Source organism: Periplaneta americana, chromosome 15 (assembly GCF_040183065.1).
Source record: "Periplaneta americana isolate PAMFEO1 chromosome 15, P.americana_PAMFEO1_priV1, whole genome shotgun sequence".
Classification (NCBI taxonomy): domain Eukaryota; kingdom Metazoa; phylum Arthropoda; class Insecta; order Blattodea; family Blattidae; genus Periplaneta; species Periplaneta americana.
The window spans coordinates 84,585,152-84,600,775 of record NC_091131.1 but is presented as its reverse complement, the minus strand read 5'-3'; the positions used below and the strand labels follow the sequence as shown (position 1 = coordinate 84,600,775).

Below are 15,624 nucleotides of genomic sequence, written 5' to 3'. Positions count from 1 at the left end.
ATGTTGAAAACGTTCGTTTCAGATGTTTCTGGAAGTTGTACAGAGATGTCACTAAGTGACTTCATATCATGCTATGCATGAAAGTACACTATGTTTATTTAATTTTTTCATTAGTTTCATAGTATTTTTCACGATAGTTTCAATGCGCTTTGGCGCATGAGCAATAGACAGTGGTGTTACGTCACCGCCGCACCAAGAGGTGCACGGATTGCATCCAATCACAGCCGATGTTTTGGTCATCTATCAACATGGCAGCGCGCGCAGCTTTCAAGTTCTTCTGAGTCCCGCCTTTGCCCCCCTTCCTCGGGTTCGGCAGCTTTGTCGCACTCGGCTCGGCTCTGTTCCTTCAGTATCGTGTTGGTAGTGCATACGTACGTGCGAAATCAGAAGGGGAGCCGCATTTCCTAACCCGGTTCACTATTCTCCTTTAGTTTTAGTCGTAGTTTTGAGGTAAACTATCAAAATACAGTTCATAATGGAGTCTCAGACCCAAGAAAGTGTTGCTGGAGGTTCTCCGGCAGAAGTGCCCAACGATCCAGGGTACGTTTTGTCATCATCTTTTGTGTGTTGTTTTTTTGAATATATGATTTTAATGTTACTCGTCCAGATTGTGTCATCTCCAGTGTTCTCTCGTGTTATGTGTTTACAAGTTACCGCTACAGCGGTCTTTTTTAATTCGAGCGGTGGATATATATTGTGACCGACGGAATCAACGTGATGTGGATGTGTAATACCCCTCTTCCCCCTCTCCCAGCCACCCCACTTTTATAAAAAGTGCTTCTCTGCTCCCTTTGGTGCATTGTGGATGGATGACCGACCGACGGAATGCTCTTACGCTGTAATAGAGGATGCCGGCTTGCCGGCCGTCGGATGTCGAGCTAGCCGCGCGGTCCTTTGTGTAGGATGCGGCGAACAGTGCATGCAAGCGGGGGTGGAATTCTTCATCCCTAAAAAAGTCACGGACACTATGAAGTCGCTTCATGTATCTTCCCAAGCTTGTTAACCATATTTGTCTCTCGGCCGGAGCTGAATAGGTTCTTTCCTGTTGGATGTTCCCACTATTAAGATAGCGTAAAAAACTTCTAAACGATCCTAGCAAGCAAGTGACAGTTCCAGAATCTTCTACATCACTCAGAATGCTTGAATTTGAGCTCTCTTCAGTTTGGTATTTTCTCATTGTGTTTGTTTTTAATTCGTGCTTGTTAATTCACATTGTAGTGGATGTCTATATTTTGTGAGAACGGGTTTTAAAGTGGACGATTGAACAGTGAATTATTTACGTCATAATTTTCAGAAATGGCGTTTGGAATGCAACATGAACTCTCTAACTATGAAAATATGTTTATTTTAAACACATTTATTACACAACTAAATTCATATTTTATATCATGCATAGAAGAGACAGTGACTACCCTTTTTTATCGTACTGGGTTATGCAGTTAAATCAATTATAAACATCCCCGGTATGGAAATAATTTATAGTGTGTTTGTATTTCTGAAGGCCTGTATGATGAAACAATAGCCACTAATGGACTGTGTGTTGACGCAGATGATGCAAGCTTACAGCTAACCCAAATCCGAAAACATTACTGGAACCAAATACATAATTACGGACTCTAAGTTTTGATTGTACACATCCGTTGTATGGAAATTCGTGCTGGCGGCTTTCATACACAGAGATCCTCTTTTGTTTCCTCTTTTGCCATTGTCAAGGCAACCCGTATCATTACAGACTGATGCGAATAAAAGCGAAGAGTAATCGTGGTTGTCGAACCATTGGCATTGTCAAGAAAAAGTTTTTTGGAATTGTGTGTAACAAATTATTTATAGGTTTATAGTTTGTACTTTTTGTAGTGACTATGTGTTAAGTTTTATTTTATTTCCTAAAATGAATTTAAATATTCGTTGCTGGTCATTTTTAACTTTTCATTATAATATGGAGTGTAGAGAAAGTGTACTTATTGATTCACAAAAAATGATTTAGAACACTTTACGGCATATTCAGTATCCATTGTGTCTGAGAAGAAGGTTTTTATATGCTGTTTGTCTGTTTGTCCTTCCTTCCGCGCGCATGTGTATGTATGTGTATTTGTGAATACACCTTTTGATCGAAGTAACTTTTCTTAAACCTTTAAAAAAATAAGAGCGACTGTAAACAATTATAAAAGAGGTAACTTTTGTCGAACTTAAAAAAAATAGGAGCCACTTTCAACAATTCTAAAAATTCTACTGATCACATACTGCACTGATAGCGAAAATGTGGATTTTTGGTATGCTGTCTTTCATATTTGTGTATTCGTTTACTTGTAACTTTTCTCTAAATTAAGGAAATTTGTGCCTAATATATGCAATTCTGTTCATTCATTCGGGAAGCATGCATACCGGTCATTTAAATATTGCAGTTAAAGATGACGAGGAAAATAGTGTGAATCTCCACAATGTCATTCAGATACTTGAAAGAAATAATATTGCTATGAAGAAATGAAGCAAAAGTATAATTTCTAGGATCCATTGTCAACTGAACATTAACAGACCACAAATGTATCTGGTATATCCGAAATAAGATTAATCTGGAAAACTTATTATAATATGAAAATAAAGAACTGAGTGAAAAGAGCATGATCTGAAAATGGAGCATTATAGTTTTCCACATAAGTTAATTACAGATCCATAGGATGGAGAAAAGTTTAAGGTCCAAAGAAACTCGGAAATAGCGTAATACTGGTACCAATAATTGGTATAATCCGTATTGTTTGTGGTAGTGAATGCGTATTCTTTTAGCAAGTCATTTTGAGTTTTATATTTTGTTCTTCTTCTTCTGATCATACAGACGCTGTACATGGACAATTATTACAAATATACAGAATGTAATAATGAAAGATAAGAGAGAATGATTTGTTACCCGATTACAATACCGTTGACACTGGATGATCATGCTTAGCGGAGATTTGATGTCAATCTATTCTGTGAAAAGTATATATGGACCAAATAATGATTCTGATTAAAATGGAATCGTGGGAGATACATTTATTAGAGATATTTTACGTAAATATAAAGTAAATGCGCGATATGTTTATAGAAATAAGTGACGATATTCCGTGTGTGAAAACAGTGCATTTACAAAGTGTCGGAGAAACAAGAATTGCTCCCGGCCTTCTACCTGTGAACTCATAACCTAACTCGTCAACACTTCATTAATGTTCAACGTACTCGATCTGGATCAGGAGATCTTAAATTCAAATGTTACGGTCTTCAGAAAGACCTGATTAAATTTTTTATGAGATTATGTGTACATATTTTTACATTAGAATGGTTTTAACGATCTACTTGTATTTATTAGTTGAAGCACGAAACTGCTGTTTAATAATCGATAAGGAAATTTTCATTGGAAATATGTGACTGTGCCTGTTGTTTTACAACTCTGTTCCAGTCGGTTTCTCGACATGTCGGTGGTGTTTCAGATGATTAATACATTGGTCTAAAGACGAATTGCTTCGCAAGAGGTGGACCTGTACCACGCGCATCGCCCGTTTCTGCTGTGTAATTGTGCGGGAGTTGATCTCCACTTGTCTCCCATCACTTCAGTCTGTGTCTACGCTGCTTTGTTTCCTCTGTTTCATAACACATTTGTGCTCGTGATTTTTCGTAAAATAAAATGTAACTTTAAACGTGTTTTTCACATTGTAGCCGTAATGTTTTACGTAAACGTATTTAAAAAAATCTCACTGTTAAATAATAATTATCAGTAGGTTCTGTGCACTGATATTGTCGTGAGGAGGAAAACATAAGTAGAATTCGGTTTTTGTATGTAGGCTACTACACGCACATTGCTAATATTTATGTTGAAATAATGATAATGGTGGTGGTGAAGGGGATAATGATAATGGTTACGATGATGATGATGATAATAATAATAATAATAGTAATAGTAATATAATTATAATAATAATAATTACTAATAAAATTACTATTTTAAAATATCAGGCAATTCAAGACGCGAAACAAGCTTGTGAAACATATGAATCTATAACACAAGCACGCAGCAAATATGCACGATTGTTTGTAAATATTATAAATCAACACATTTACACACAAAAGTAAAACGCTTAATGGAGTAGTTAATATAATAAATAAAGGAACAAACTATTTAAGTTCATGTTCATATTAGAAATGTATTTTCTTTAATTTCGAATTATTTTATTAGGAAGCACGTGCTTACCTCAGTTTGGTAATTATTATTTTCAGTTTACAATTATTTTATTTACGCCAAGGCTGTACTCTATAGAATCATAATAATGAAAAGACAGTGAATAAAGGACTACAGCTGAAATAGAACAGAAGTGCCAATAAATGTATCTTCTATTAGTAAACTACGGACATTCATGAACGATATCTGCTTATGAACTGCACAGTACGTAACTTACAATAAGTAATAACTCTGTAGAACGCTTATTACATCGTGTTCATTTTAAAAGATGTGAAGGATATTTAGTAACCCTATATTATTGCAATCATAAAGATGCAGTTTTAGCATACGTAGAAGATTTGCGTGGAGTGTTTAATCAGATGACTTGTTAAATTGTTTCTGGAATAAACTAATATATTGCTTTTCAGATGGGATTTGAAATCTCTTAACATAATATGATCCAAATTTTCAAGAACGGTCAAACGACTGTGTTAAGATCAAACTAAAATATATCTGGGTTTATTTCCAAATTGCATATGAATGTTATTTCAGGACCTCTACGTTGGAACAAACTTGTTTTTTTTTTATATTAAACATTTAGTCATATTAATATGCCTCTCATGGGTTTAGGCCTCAATTTAATGTATTCATTAATATTTTGAAAGGCGTTCATCAGTATTTTGTCACTCTGATTTGTAGTTATTTTCACTCAATATGGGAATCATTACGTTCTGTATTTAAGATTATTTTCTGTTATTGCTGTTTGAGGTTTCGAATGAATGTATTTTCATTTCGTTAGCGACTTCTCCATGTATGTCCTCCTCAAAAACATAATGCCTTTTATAGTTCTTGCAAAACCTTGATAGTGTGTAAAATATTAACAACTTTTCAATTGGACCGTAAGGTATGTATGTGATACATATTTTGTGTTCTCTCCATATATATTTGACTCTTCTCAAAGATTTCATTTCTGTTGCTGCAAAACATTGACAGTGTTGAAATGATTTAATTTTTTTAATTGATGTTTAAGAGCAGTCTAAAGGATTTTCTCTCATATCGGCAATTCTATCTTACAGAAAAAATTCTGTTATGTAACTATCAATTGTTTCAGAAATCTAGACAACTCCAACACTTCAATTTTGTGAGAAATTTATAATTGAATTTGTCACCAAGTTTATGCTATATTTTAGTGACCATGACTAATACCAGAATTACGAAATTATGCATCCGTAGTGTTAATTAAACCTTACTGAATACTTCATTTGCACCAGCAGTAAATTGATGTTTTTATGGTTGTTTTATTTATGTTTCCTGAAAGAAAAACGTAAGTTCGAAATGCTTGTGTAAAAACAAAACTGGTATAAATTACGTTTTCTAAATATTTTTCTGTAACTCTATAATAAGCTAAATGAAGACAACTTTATTTCATCACTATAGTCGTAATTCTCGTCACTTCCAGTTTTAAAAACACGCAGCAATCTTCGCATGAGAGGTCAATATGGCATACTGTAAAAGAGTAATTATTGACCTTTAACCCAGATAATGTGGTAGTAGACCAAACTAGTATTGCGTAGAAGAGTTTTCATTTCATAGAAGTAACAAAATATGACACAGACCAAGAAATTATCTCTGAAAAACGTTTTTGTTATTTTCTTGTTGCATTTTATAGCAGAATCGCTGCTTTCATCCGCTCAAATATTTTGTAACCATGATGTTAAAAGAGACGAAGTTGATTTATACATTGCTCTGAGAGCAGCAGCATTGCTGCTGTTATGTAACTTCCGGAAGTCTGAAGTTCTTCATATCTAGCGTAGGCTATTTTTTTAAGAACACGTGCTTTACCTTTGCTCGCATTGACGTTGGTAGGGGTTGGTGAACAGTGTGTTTAAAACACGATAATCGATTATAATCGTGACTGGAGTATCGAGTATTTCACATGTAGTTTTAAATTATCCTATTGCACAATTACTTTTTATTAAACAGACTTCGGCACGATAAATTTTCAACTGGAAATTGAAATAGTAAAACATGTGTGTCGACGTATTCATTTTGTGTGCTACTAAGCGTTTGGTATTAATAAAAATATGTATAAACTATAATAATTGTTTATTGTCTCTTTTAAACTGTATAGAATGTTCAGAGGGGTTGAATAATGATAATGGAGCGATGGTGGAATGGGAATAGCTTAAGTATCCGGAAAAAACCTTAATCGCGTGCTAAAAGTTTCGCAGGATCTGTCGGGGATAGAAGTGCGGTTTGTTAGTGATACGCTGTCAATTTAGTAAGCTGTAACTGAGTCCGACACGTACGAAAGTTGAAATAAATGGAAAAGATATAGCTAAAATATTGTTTGTTACGAAATTTCGTTCGTAAAAATATAGGCCTACTGCATGAATTTGAATGTGTTTAAGAACAGTAAAAGAATGTCCAAACTGTTAGAAATAAAAAATGAAAATGTGCATAAGAATGGTGAGTCTATTCTCTATGTGAAACACATTGCATTTTAAATACAGTGATCCTCGTTCTACTGTGATTTCATCAAATATTCACTAATAGGAAGAAGAAATAAGATGGTTCTAGAACAATATCGAATGAAGCCTAACGTATTGATTGCGAAACGTGACTATTGCTAACACATGTAATAATAATAATAATAATAATAATAATAATAATAATAATATGTATATTTATATTTATTTTTGTGTGCTGATTAACAGTATCTTGTATCATCATACCCTCTTCTACCTTGGAACATTGGAACGTAGGGAATATAGGTGGAAATAGGCCTATAGCTGTAAAAACTCACAATAATTAAAAAAAAAATGTATTTTCCATCATTTGCTGGTTTCTCTGATTGAGATTTTAATTCCTGCAGGAGCTATAACTGCTTCAACAGCTTTTTTTTTTTCAAGACAACCGGATCAATTGGGGTCCTCTTAACTTAAGACTTACTTCGTGGCATGATCTTAAAATAAAAGGAAAACAAAAACAGATAGCATCATGTATTGTATCTTGGAACATGTTCCTTGGTACAAGATGTTTTTTGATCCAAGATAGAAGAGGGTGCACGTTTAAATAAATATGTCTGCCTAAACTAGAATGAGAATAAATCATGGAAATTAACATTATGTATTTACTCACCAGATGATAGGGAACACACTGTACTTGATTGATATTTACAAATGCAATTTGGTTCCGTGTTAGGAAACGTATAACAAGGAATGAAATATTTACTTTTGGTACCAAAAAAATTGTTCCGTCAACAGTACTCATAATGTGTAATAAATCAAACCGGAACTATGATCAGAGCTACTTAGCAGCTTCCTCTACAATCTACTTCAGTTTCAGTCGGCTAGGTAGCAGCAAAAATCGGAAAAAAAAAAAAAAAAAATGATCCAAGATACAACAGTCTCACCTACATATGAATTATTATTATTATTATTATTATTATTATTATTATTATTATTATTATTATTATTATTATTATTAATTATTTTGTTATGTTTATTTATACACGGTTTAACATCTACGGTCATATCGCGTGCGTAGAATGTTAGGGTAGACAATTTTTACTATTGTTGAGTTTCTGTTTCTATTTTCCTGTGTTATAGGTGGCTTGTGTTCATGTAACTGATTTTATATTTTGATTAATGTTTATGATATTGATGATTGGGGCAGTGATGAACCATGGTATGTAAATTTCCAATCCGGCATTTGCCTTTGTGACCGAGGGAAATCATGAAAAATCCCAATCAGATTGGTCGGCCACTGAGTTTGAACCCGGGACCTTCTGAATGAGGGTCTCAAACGTTATCGAGTCAACTCGCTCGGTTATTATTATTATTATTATTATTATTATTATTATTATTAATATTTCTTACAAAAGATACATCATTTTCACCGACCTAATACAATATACAGTATATCCATTTATACAGTGCTATGTAGACAATGCAATATTTTACATTATTATTATTATTATTATTATTATTATTATTGTATCTTACTAAAGATACATATCTGGAACTCTCTGCCACATCATGTCAGAGTTTCTGACATTATCTAATTTCAAAAATAAACTAAGATTACACTTTTCCATTTCATATTCCCTTCAATTAAAGCCCTTTTTCTCTGCGACAGTTTTGTAAATAATATCTCTTTATTTCTCTTCTGGTCACCAACGCTGAATTCTCTTGACCACCAGGTGAATTTATTATCATAGCCTTTTTATTGTGACTTTTATTTAAATTTAGAATTTTTTCATTTGTTGTATTCTTCCTTACGTTTTCCCTGTTAACTATTCGTACTAATTGAGTTGCTTATGGTATATTCCAGTCTTTAGATCTGAATTTTACTTTTTTTCTATTAGTATTTAGTAGGCCTATAGTGTTAACACTCGTTATGTTATTATTTTCTGTAATATGTTAGTATTTTTTCTTTCACTTTTTGTTAAGTTTCACTGTTTGTATACTTTGTGATCTGGTAGAGTGTAAGAGAAGGCCCTATGGCTTTAACTCTGCCAGTATAAATAAATAAATAAATAAATAAATAAATAATAATAATATAGATACATCATTTTCACCGACCTAATACAATATACAGTATATCCGTTTACATAATTCTATATATCCAATGCAATTGTATTTTACAGTATTATTATTATTATTATTATTATTATTATTATTATTATTATTATTATTATTATTATTACTATTAATTCAATCAATCTACACTAAGGGAAGTATTATTCTTGCCAACCTAGGGTATACCTTGCTTCAAACCCTTGATTAACAGCATTTGAGTCGAAGTAGAGTCCAACCACCGGCTTTGCTCAGTCAGCTAAGACTCTTGCCTGTCGATTTGGAGTTGCGCTCGGGCTGATTAACTAGTTGGGTTGTTCCAAGGTTTTCCTCAACCGTAAGGCAAATGTCAGGTAATCAATGGCGAATACTCGGCCTCATCTCGCCAAATATCATCTTGCTATCACCAATTTCATCGAGCCAAATAATCTCGTAGTTGATACAGCGTCGTTAAATAACCAAGTAAAAAAAGTAGTCTATACTTACTACAAAAATATTTACATCTTACGTAGTCAGTATAATTTAAATTTGACATTAGTATTATTACCAAAACCACTCACTAATAATAATAATAATAATAATAATAATAATAATAATAATAATAATAATAATAATAATAATAATACCTTTAAGTGATAATCTTCCGGCGGAAAATAGGAGCCCAGAAATACCGAGAGAGAAATGGAAGGGCTCCTGATTTTTGGATAGAATAGGCTCTGAGGCCAATATGAAAAGAACAACACCCGAAATGAAACTGAACTAACTTTAGATCAGGGATTCTTCGGGCTGGAGGGGTCATGGTCGATGTTGCATCCAAACATTTCGTCTTCAGCTAGGGTAGACGTCTTCAGTGGCGAGGCACACGCGTGCGAAGTACGCCGAGATCACTTCGCTCACAATAGAAATCAGCAGACTACACTATCGCCTGAGCTACGCTGGTGGCAACTAAAGTTTTATAAATTATTGGCGGTTCTTACACTATTTTACGACGCAGAATTCTGAACTTGAGGAAAAGAAAGAATGAGAACAAGAACTGAGGGTTCAGAAATGAGACTTCTAAGAAGAATTGCCGGATATACTCTATAGAACAAGAAGAGAAACGAGGATACCAGAAGAGAACTCATCATCTTCAAATTAACAAGAAGCAAATTTAGAAACAACTGGAATGAACGTATCGATCGGATAGAAGAACACAACATTGCGAAATTAATGTAGGCCTACATTATAAATCTAAGAGTATAAAAATGTTGGCAGACCTATGAAGAGATGGATTTAGGTCGGAACAAACCTTAATTCCTGAAATCTCTGTTTCATTCAAGGGTAGGTCTTCCACTGCAAACCCAGTATTCACTCATTTTTTAGTCTCCGCATATGATATAATCTGATTTATTCTGCCCCGAACTCTTCTCACGTTCACTATTCCTTCTATTGCATGGGTGTCCAAACGCCTATAGAACCAGGAGATATTGCACGTCAAGCATGCTCTGCTAAAGTCAATAACTTTCCATATAAAATAGGAAAAACGACCTTAAAGAATATGTGCTGCGGGTTGCTTACGCCAGGGATTACTTCGTACGAGTTACAATTTGACATCTATGTTCTAGTGTATCCTTCAGTAGGCATTTCTTCTCACAATTCATTTTTCTCTTCCTGATCAGTTTCAGCATCATTCTTTCTTCACCACTCTTTCTAGCACAGCTCCATTTCTTATTTGTCTGTCCACTTCACACTCTCAATTCTTCCTTATATCCAGATTTCATTTTCTTCTAGTTGCTTCTCTTCACTTCGTCCTAATATCTATGTTTTTGCCCCCCATACAATGTCACACTCTACACAAAACACTCCATCAGTATTTTCCTTAGTTCTTTTTCCAGAAGTCCGCAGAAGATACTCCTTTTTCTGTTACAAGAAGTTGATGTTAATGAATGATAATACAGTGCGTTCGTAGCTCGGCCGGATCACTAAAACCTTCAAAGTTGAAAATTATACTTTCAATAATTGTTCCTTTTAAAATTATTCATGTTTATTTTTTATTTCATCATCCTTAATTAAAAGTTTTCTTGTCTATTTCATCATCCCTAATTAAAACTTTTCTAACGCTTGTTTATGTTATTTAGGTTATGTTATAACGGTTCGGCCGAGCAACGAACGCACTGTAGTAGTAAGGATAAGATGGAATGAAGCGTTGAGGACCAAATGATTGATGATGATACTACGACGACGACGGCAATGGCTACGACAATGACGACGACGAAGAAGATGCATGAATTTTTATTTTATGTGAATTACGGAAACGTATTTTTAAAGCACTTACAAACAATTAAATTTTATACTCTTGATGGTAGAAACGTTTTACGTGCAATTTAATGTAATTTATTAAAAGACTTAGAAATGGATCAGACATCTTTTGTCCGTCTAATGCCACGACGAGATAACCTTCATAATTATATTGTGTATTAAGTTGAAGGTTTTTCAAAAGGTGCAAACGACGTTGTAATAGAAAAAATGATCAATGACTTTATATTATTGCGCATTAATTAAATAAATTGCCTGGAGATTATTAAGATATAATTCTTGCTCATTAAGTTAGCAGGTTTATGCTTGGGTTTGATTCAGCATGTGCAACACATTGCCAACACGAAGTCCTGGAATCAGGTTCGCGTTTCTCATAGACGGACGATAGTTACAGCTACCGTTAAGAGACATAAGGCAGGATTGTGCGTTTACGCGTAAACGAAGATAATATACGTCAACGCGTAGATTATGTGATGTATGTACATAATGTTTAGACCATGCAATCTCTGAAGAGAACGCTTGATTGATATGGAAAACATAGCTTTAGTAGTCCTCTGTTGGCCTTATTTGGCATATGCACTGCGGTTAGAAAGGTAATATTTTCGGCGGGCGCAGATCCGACGTTTTATTTTTAATGGAATATTTTTACGAAGCTGTACTAATTGCGAGGTCAACAGATACGGCCATAGCAAAGTGGTATTTTGGAGACGTGAATTCGAGGATTCGTCGTGGATTTACCTGACATTTGCCTTAGAGTTGAGAAAAATCACAGAAAAATCTCAACTTAATCAGCCCAAACGGAGTCAAACCCAAGACCTAGCGCAGCCTCGTAACATACCCTGTGCTACCCTTAGACCACAACAGTGGGCCAGATTCCTCAGAAGGAAAATACAGGGTCTATATTCTCTGAAAGATGTGTGTTCCTTGTCATGTGATTGTTCTGTGATATCGTAAATGCGGCCTTGCGTTTTCTTTGTGATGATCACCACATGACTGGCTGTCGATTATCCGGAAGGATGTATTCACATTGCAGCTTTTCAGAACGGTAAAAAAAAAAGTCAACAATGTTTTCACGTCTTACGGCTTTGATTAACGTCTCTTTTCCTCTCTTCCTGTCGGCGAGGAAGTACTTACGTACAACATCAATCATTTCCATCACTCTAGACGCCAATTTGTGTTTTGCAGACACAATTTCTATTAATTTAGCATTTTTTGTGGTAGAGATGTTTGTGAATGTTCACAATTAAGGTAATTAAAATGTTAAATTAGTCACAGAATGTGTTTTATTGTTATAATCAAGTTTAACCTATAAAATAACTCATTTTAACAAGTTTTTAATTGTGATTTAGTTTTGTCCACTATCCGTGTCCCCGTCATTGTAGTGTGTAATGAAATCAAAGTGCTCAGTCCTGTACGTATAAGTGTGATCGTGAATATGAGTATGTGCTCGCGCGTATGCATGTTGTGTGCTCGCTTGTGTGTATGAGCATATCTGTGTGCATGTGTGTATGTATAGACATAGAGGATTCCAGGTTTAAAAAAAAAACATCGATTTTATGGGCCTTGTCTAGTACACTGTAGAAACTGTGTGGTAGGTATGTATTTCTATGGCAACTGGTTTTTTGATCCAGTAGCCCCATATACCCAATGTTTTTTTCTTAATCTGGAATACTCTAGAGACATGCGTACTTGGTTTGGCTTAGAGGGCTGGACTCGGGATAGATCTCTACACTGAGACATGCTTTGGCCCATTACGATGCAACGATTGTCCAAGTCCGACAGATGGCGTAGGTGGCATTTGCGAGTTCAACGCTGACAGGTGTACCATTCTGACTCAGCCCCTGATAGAGCCAGTTCCCTTCCGAAAACGACTAGCCTGGAACTAGCATCGTGAAACCGATGTTAACAGGTGGACCATCATCCCTCAGCCCCTATTAGTCAGGTCCCATCCGCAGACGAGTAGTCTGATAAGCCCCTGGGGCCCGGAACGCCAAACCTTTTCCACACCAACATTGGATACTCGTACTACCCCAAGATTTCGCCCTAACTTGTCTTTACTACTGCAAATGATAGATGAAATGAGGGAGAGGTGGAGAGTGTTGGTGAAATGATAGAGAGAAACGGGAATACCCCGAGAAAAGCACTCTGTAAAATCTGCTTTGTGAGCCACCGGCGTAGCTCAGTCGGCTGAGGCGCTTGTCTGTCAATTCGGAGTTGCACTCGGGCGTGGGTTCGATTCCCGCTTGGGCTGATTATCTGGTTAGGTTTTTTCCCAAGTTTTCCCTATCCGTAACGCGAATGTCAGGTAATTTATGACGAATCCTTGACCTCATGTCGCTAAATATCATCTCGCTATCAACGCTAAATAACCTACTAGTTGATACAGCGTATTAAATAATCAAGTTCCATCGCCGCCTAGCCGGGTATCGAACCCGGGTTGCCTGAATGGAAGTGCGCTAGCACTCGGATCAAGGACGAGGCTAGACATGTTTACATTATCTTCACTATTCTCATGACAAGAGCCAGGTGTTCTTGAGAGAGATCATATTTGTTCCTGAGTGATGGTATCATTAATAAACTTATGTTTTCCTGTATGGAACCATGAAACTTTTGATAGATATATGTGCAGACAACATGAGTTTAACATTTTTTTAAGGAATTAGAAGAATCTGTTGGAATTTGTAATTTTTATCCATGTTTTCATATTTGAAAATCTCGCGAAATATAAATTTTTATAATTTATTTTCTTTTCATCGAACCTCGAAACCTATGATAGATATTGGTGGAGACACGAATTTAACACTTTCTGAAAGAATTAGCACAATCGGTTGGAATTTATAGATTTTATAGGCCTGTAAGTGGAGACATTTGTGAAGCATATTGATCTTAATTTTGAGTTCAATTTTTATGAAAATATAATGGACAAAATTCTTGAGTGGTGAATGAGACATTATGGAAAGTAGATCTAATTTTTTAATTAGTAGACTAATTTAACGACGTAGTATCAACTGCGCAGCTATCTAGCTCTATGTTATTTTGATGAATTGAGTCCGGGAATTCGCCGTGAGATTACTTGATGTTTGTCGTGCAGTTGAAATTCTCAGAAAAATAACAACCATAGTATCAGCCCAAACGGGGTTCGAACTCCCGTCCGATCACAGCCTCGGAACACGAGTCACGCTTGCTATGCCTATGCATAACCAGTGCCCAGAAAGCACTTTATCGAGGTGTCAGGAACTTTTAACAAGAGGTGAAAAAATTAAATACATTAACCATTGTTTATAATGTTACATAATATAGGCCAAAGTGATTTTTTCCCTCCTTTATGTGTATGAGAATCGCTATTTCATGTATTTCCTTCAAACTTGAACGCACCGGCTGATAAGGCTCTTGAAAGCGGTCGCTAGGAAGCTCAAAGTGGAGCCGAGGGTATAATGCTAATGGAGATGGGTCTTGATAAAGTGTGCTGGAACAAGGCAGGGTCTGTCGCCAGTCTGTTGAACGTTTGCCGTATCCAGGGTCATAGAAATAACACTGTTGTCCATACAAGTTACAGTATACTCATGAAATGTAATTATTCTTGGTAACTAGGCCTGTATAGATTTTGGGACAGAGGATAACTGGAGGTAGACGAGATCACATTTGGAGATGATAAAATACAGTATCGGAGCTGTTAAAAGGACATTTGATATATAAATACTGTCCACTCGGCTATGGCAATTAGATTCATACACTAAATTTAGTTTTATTTCTTTATGATTTATTTAACGACGCTCGCAACTGCAGAGGTTATATCAGCGTCGCCGGTGTGCCGGAATTTTGTTCCACAGGAGTTCTTTTACATGACAGTAAATCTACTGACATGAGCCTGTCGTATTTAAACAGACTTAAATACCATCGACCTGGGCCGGGATCGAACCAGCAACCTATAGGACAGAAGACTAGCGCTATACCGACTACGCTACCGAGGCCGATAACAAAAATGAATGTAGAGGCTTTGACAGCATGGTGTAATTCATGACTAGACGAGAGTTAGCTTCTGTTAGGTTTACAGCAGTGGCATAGCATGAAATTTTGAGCAGGGGAAGCTAACTCAAGTTGTCTTTCATGCAATATGAGAAAATGTATTACAAAAATACAGCCTTAAAATAAATAGTAGTCAATTTCAAGTCAGCAGTCGAAGATTGGTTGGAACATCGTAAGTAACACCAATAAGGCATGACCTCAAATGAGACGTAATAAAATACGATTTCACGGTTTACACATATCTCTAACAAATAGACACGTATACGTATAACATTAGCTCACTCCCTGTCATACTTAGAGAAATCACAATATTAGTATCATTACATAAGTATGCGTCTGTCTTTTGGTTGTGTCCTTCATTGACAGCAAGGGAGTCGGTCATTTGTTTTTTAAATCATACTTTTGTTCGTAAGTCAGTCTTGATAATACAATTGTCCTAAAAAATTCAAGTAAATTAGTGTCAGGAACTGTTATTTCGCTCATTATTTATTATATCAGCCACAATGCACACTAACACTTCAACTGAATACAACTGAC

General features: G+C 35.5%; 1 long non-coding RNA gene across 1 annotated transcript in view; it reads left to right on the top strand.

The window, feature by feature from the left end:
• The first annotated feature begins 319 nt into the window (after nucleotides 1–319).
• Nucleotides 320–15,624, top strand: part of LOC138715171 (uncharacterized) — a 71,468-nt gene continuing 56,163 nt past the window's right edge. The window contains exon 1 of the long non-coding RNA XR_011336177.1: nucleotides 320–540. This is a non-coding gene — a long non-coding RNA (uncharacterized lncRNA). The remainder of the gene's footprint in view (nucleotides 541–15,624) is intronic.